Consider the following 6202-nt stretch of genomic DNA (forward strand, 5'->3'; position numbering starts at 1 on the left):
TAGGGCTAGATTGTTTATTTGAGCTTTTTCTTGTTTCTTGAGGTGTCCTTGTAATGCTATGAACTTCCCTCTCACGACTGCCTTAGCTGTGTCCCATAGATTTTAGGTTGTTGTGTGTTCATTTTTGTTTATGTCCAAAAAGTTTTTGATTTCCACCTTGATCTCATTGGTAATCCAATCAATGTTTAATAGAAAGCTATTTAGTCTCCATGTGTTTGAATATATTGGACTTTTATTTAGTTGATTTCAAATTTTATGCCATTGTGATCTGAGAATCTACTTGATATGATTTCAATCTTCTTGAATTTGTTATGGCTTATTTTGTGTCCTAACATGTGCTCTATCTTTGAGAATGACCCCTGTGCACTTGTGAAGAATGTATGTTCTCTTTTGCAAGTATCAATGAAATCTATCTAATTGCATCATTTAAGGATGCTGTTTCCTTATTAATTTTCTGTCTGGAATAGCTATGCAGTGATGTCAGTGTGGTGTTAAAGTTTTCTACTATGAATGTTTTGCTATCTATCTCTACCTTAAAGTCTTCCATGAGTTTGTTTTTTTTTTAAATACCTAAGTGCTCTTATATTGTGTACATATATGTTTACCAGGGTTATATCCTTTTGTTAGAATAATCCATTTAGTATTTGTGGTCTCCTTCCTTGCCTCTTATTATGGCCTATGATTTGAAGTCTATTTTGTCAGATATCAGTTTTGCTACACGAGCTTTATTTTCCTTTTCCATTTACATGCAATATTTTTTTCAATCTCTTCAATATCAGTCTATGTGAATCTTTTGTAGACAGCATATATATGGGTCATGCGTTCTTCTTCATTCAGTTACCCTATGTCTTTTGATTGCAGTATTTAGTGTATTTATTTTTAATATTATTCTTGAACGGTACTTATTTACTGCCTTTTTTCTTTCTACCTATCTCCCCGCATCCCCCCACCCCGCCCAATTTCTTCTTATTACAACAGTCTTTTTAACTTTTCCTGCAATGCTGGTTTGGTGGTAATGTACTACTTTATCCTCTTTAAAATTTTTTTATTTATTTTATATTTTTGTTTAAAATATTACAGATGTCCCTTTTTCTCCACAGTCACCCATTCCACCCTGTCCCATCCCCCTCCCCAGTCCCTTTCCCCACCATTGTCCCATGTCCTTGGTTGTGGATATGTGTGTATAAATTCTTTGATTAACCTCTCCCCCTCAACCCACCCACCCTCCTACATCCCTCTGACATTCGTCAGTCTAATCCATGCTTCCATGTCATTGAATCTATTCTGTTCATCAGTATATTAAGTTCCTTAGATTCCACATATAAGTGAGATCATGTGATGTTTGTCTTTCTGTGCCTGATTTATTTCACTTAGCATAATATTCTCCAGGTCCATCCATACTATACCAAAGGGTATGAGATTCTTCTTCTTTACAGCTGTGTAGTATTCCATGGTGTATATGTCCCACAGCTTTTTTATTCACTCATCGACTGATGGGCACTTGGGGTGTTTTCAGATCTTAGCTATGGTAAATTGTGCTGCTGTGTACATAAGGTTGCATATATTCTTTGTGATTAGTGTTTTAGTCAAAAGGCAGCTCCATTTTTAATTTTTTGAGGAACCTCCATACTGTTTTCCATACTGGTTGCACCAGCCTGCATTCCCACCAGCAGTGTAATAGGGTTCCCCTTTCTCCACATCCTCACCAACAAAAGTCATTTGTTGATTTGTTGATGGTAGCCATTCTTACAGGTGGGAAGTGATACCTCATTGTGGTTTTAAGGTGCATCACTCTGATTAGTGACGTTAAGCATTTTATCATATGTCTCTTGGCCATCTGTATGTCCTCTTTGGAGAAGTGTCTATTCAGGTCCTTTCCCATTTCTTGATTGGGTTGTTTGTCTTCCTTTTGCTGAGTGGGATGAGTTATTTGTACACTTTGAAATTAACCCCTATCAGATACACCCTTGTCAAATATGTTTTCCCAGACCGTTGGGTTCCTTTGTATTTTGAGGCTGTTTTCTTTTGTTGTGCAGAAACTTATTAGTGTGATGTAGCCCCATATGTCTATTTTTTCTTTTTTTGTCTTGCCCTAGGAGATGTATCAGTGAAAATTCCACTACGTGGGATGTCTGTGACTTTACTGCCTATGTTTTCTTCCAGGATTTTTATGGTTTCGTGACTTACATTTCAGTCTTTTATCCATTTTGAGTTTATTTTTGTGTATGGTGAAAGTTGGTGGTCTAGTTGATTTTTTTGCATGTATCTGTCCATTTTTCCCAGCACCACTTATTGAAGAGACTGTCTTTACTCCATTGTATGCTCTTGCCTCCTTTGTCAAATATTAACTGACCATAATGGTGTGGGTGTATTTTTGAGGTCTCTGTTCTGTTCCATTGATCTATATGCCGGTTGTTATATCAATACCAGGCTGTTTTGATTACCATGGCTTTGTAGTACTGTTTGATATCTGGTAATGTGATCCCTTCCACTCTGTTGTTTTTTCTCTAATTGGATGCAGCTATTCGGAGTCTTTTTTGGTTCCATATAAATTTTTGATGTGTTTGTTCTAGATATGTGAAATATGCTATTGGTATTTTAATAGCAATTGCATTGAATTTATAAATTTCTTTGGATAGTTTGGACATTTTAATCGTATTAATTCTTCCAATCCATGAGCATGGTATATTCTTCTATTTGTTTATATCTTCCTCTATTTCTTTTTTCAGTGTCCTGTAGTTTTCTGAGTACAGGTCTTTTACATCCTTGGTTAAATTTATTCCTAGGTGTCTTATTTTTTTTGTTGCAATAGTAAATGGTATTGTTTTTGCTGTTTCTCTCCCTGAAAGTTCATTGTTGTTTTGTAAGAATGCCATTGATTTCCAGATGTTGATTTTGTGTCCAGCTACCTTGCCAAGTCGTTTAAAAATATAGTAGTACTTTGATGGAGTCTGTAAGGTTTTCTATGTACAATATCTTGTCATCTGCAAATAATGAGTTTTACATCCTCATTTCCAATTTGGATACCTTTCATGTTTTATTCCTGTCTGATGGCTGTGGCAGGGAATTCCAGTACTGTGTTGAATAAGAGTGGTGGAAGTGAACGTCCCTGTCTTGTTTCTGTTTTTAATGGAAATGGTTTTAGGTTTTGCTCATTGAGTATGGTGTTGGCTGTAGGTTTGTCATATATGGCCTTTATTATGTTGAGGTATGATCCCTCTATTCCCACTTTGCTGAGAGTTTTTATCAGAAATGGGCGCTGGATTTTGTTGAATGCTTTTTCTACATCTATTGATATGATCACATGATTTTTGTCCTTCATTTTGTTTATGTGATGTATCACATTTATTTATTTGCAAATGTTATACTTGCCTTGCATCCTGGATGAACCCCACTTGGTCATGGTGTATGATTTTTTTTGATGTATTGCTGGATCCAGTTTTTTAGTATTTTAGTTAGGATTTTGGCATATATGTTCATCAGGTATTTGGCCTGTAATTCTCTTTCTTTGCAATGAATTTATCTGGTTTTGGGATTAGGATGATGCTGGTCTCAGAAAAAGAGGTTGGGAGTATTCCCTCCTCTTGAATTTTCTGGAATAGTTTGAATAGAATAGGTGTTAATTCTTCTTTGAATGTTTGGTAAAACTCGCCTGTAAATCCATCTGGTCCAGGACTTTGGTTTGCTGGGAGTTTTTTGATTACTGCTTCAATTTCATTAGTTGTTTTCATTCCGTTTCAGGTTGTCTGCTTCTTCTTGATTCACCTTTGGAAGGTTGTGTGCTTCTAGGAATTTGACCATTTCACCCATGTTTTCCAATTTGCTGGCATATATTTGCTCATAGTATTTTCTTACAATCCTTTGTATTTCTGTTGGGTCAGTTGTTATATCACCTCTTTCATTTCTGCTTTTATTTATTTAGCTCCTCCTTTTTTTCTTAGTGAGTCTGATAAAGGTACATCAATCTTATTTATCTTTTCAAAGAACCAGCTCTTGGTTTCATTGATATTTTGTATTGATTTTTATTCTCTATGTAATTAATTTCTGCTCTGATCTTTATTATTTTCTTCCTTCTACTTTCTTGGGGCTTTTCTTGCTGTTCCTGTTCTAATTCTCTTAGTTGTTGTGTTAGATGGTTCATTAAAGCTTTTTCTTGTTTCTTCAGATAGGCTTCTAATGCTAAGAACTTTCCTCTCAGGACTGCTTTCATTTTGTCCCATCGACTTTGGGTTGTTTTCTATTCATTTTCATTTCTTTCCTTGAAGTGTTTGATTTCTTTCTTGATCTCATTGGTAACCCATTCATTGTTTAATAGCATGCTATTTAGCCTCCATGTATTTGAATACTTTTGAGTTTTTTTTATAGTGGTTAATTTCTATTTTCATCATTGTTATCCAAAAAGATGTTTGATATGATTTCAGTCTTCTTGTGTTTGTAGAGACTTGCCTTGTGTCCTTACATGTGCTCTATTTTTGAGGATGTTCCATGTGCACTTGAGAAGAATGTGTATTCTGCTGCTTTGGGGTAAAATGTTCTGTATATGTCAATTAAATCCATTAGGTCTAGTGAGTCACTTAAGGTCTGTGTTTCCCCGTTGATTTTTTTGTCTTAATGATCTGTCCAATGCTGACAGTGGGGTGTTAAAGTCCCCAATATGATTGTGTTGCTGTCAAGCTCCCCCTTAAATTCCACCAAGAAATTTTTTATATATTTAGGTGCACCTATGTTAGGTGCATATATATGTATAAGGGTTATTTCTTCCTGTTGGAGTGATCCCTTTACTGTTATGTAGTGACCATCTTTGTCTCTTGTTATGTTCTTTATTTTGAAGTCTTTTTTGTCAGAAATAACTATTGCTACTCCAGCTTTCTTTTCCTTTCCATTTGCAGGGTATATTTTGTTCTATCCCTTCACTTTCAGCCTGTGTAAATCTTTTGCTCTCAGGTGGGTCTCTTGTAGACAGCATATATTTCGGCCCTGTTTTCTTATTTATTCAGCTGCTGTATATCTCTTGATTGGACCATTTATTCCATTTATATTTAACATTACTACTGATATAAATTTATTAAAGCCATTTTTCCTCTTTATGCTGATGTACCTTTCTCTCACTATCCTTTCTTTTTCTTAGAGCAGTCCTTTTAGGATTTCTTGCAATGCTGCTTTGGTGGTACTCAACTCTTTTAGCTTTTTTTTTTTGGTCTGGGAAGCTGTTCATTTCACCTTCAATTTTAAATGATAGCTTTGCTGGAAAAAGCAATCTTAGTTGCATGTTTTTACTTTTCTTTACTTTGAGAACTTCATGCCACTCCCTTCTGGCCTGAAGTGTTTCTGTTGAGAAATCAGCTGTCCGCCTTATGGGGATTCCCTTGTAACTCACTCCTTGTCTCTCTCTTGCAGCCCTTAATATTTTCTCTTTTTTCTTCACATTTGCCATTTTAATTATGATGTGTCTTGGAGTTGGTCTCTTTGGGTCCCTCTTTTTTGGAACCCTCTGTGCTTCCTGAACTTGTGTGGCTTTTTCCCTCGCCAGCATAGGGAAGTTTTCTGTCATTATTTCCTCCACCAAGTTCTCTATCCCTTGCTGTCTTTCTTCCCCCTCTGGACATCCTATATTGCAAATATTGTCTTGCTTTAGATTGTCCCAAAGCTCCCTTAGACTGTCCTCATGCTTTTTAAATGTTTTTTTTCCTCCTCTGATTAATTTTTTTTACTTTGTCTTCTAAGTCACTTATTCCATCCTCTGCTTCATTGAGCCTGCTTTTAATTCCTTCCAGTGTATTCTTGATGTCAGAAACAGCATTCTTTATTTCTGTCTGATTTTTGTTTATGTTAGGTATCCCTTTTTTCATGTTTTCACTGAGGTCCTTGATCTTATTTTCTAGTACCTTATTTTTCTCATTAAGTTCCTGAACATCTTTATAATGAATACTCTGAACTCTCTTTCTGATAGCTTGCTTAACTCTATCTCTTCAAAGTCTTTTTCTGGTGATTTTTTCCTTTTCTTCAATTTGGGGATTGTGTCTTTGTCTCTCCATTTTGGTGGCTCTTAGTGTTTGTATCTATATATTTGATATATTTGTTGTCTCTCAGTCTTGTGTGGTGGGTGTTGTCTTGTGAGACCAGTAGAGCCCAGAGGTGCATTTTCCTTATACTTCTGAGTTCTTTGCTCTAGGCATGTCCCTTTTGTGGGTGCCCTTTTTGT

Source organism: Miniopterus schreibersii, assembly GCF_964146895.1.
Source record: "Miniopterus schreibersii genome assembly, chromosome: 2".
Classification (NCBI taxonomy): Eukaryota; Metazoa; Chordata; class Mammalia; order Chiroptera; family Miniopteridae; genus Miniopterus; species Miniopterus schreibersii.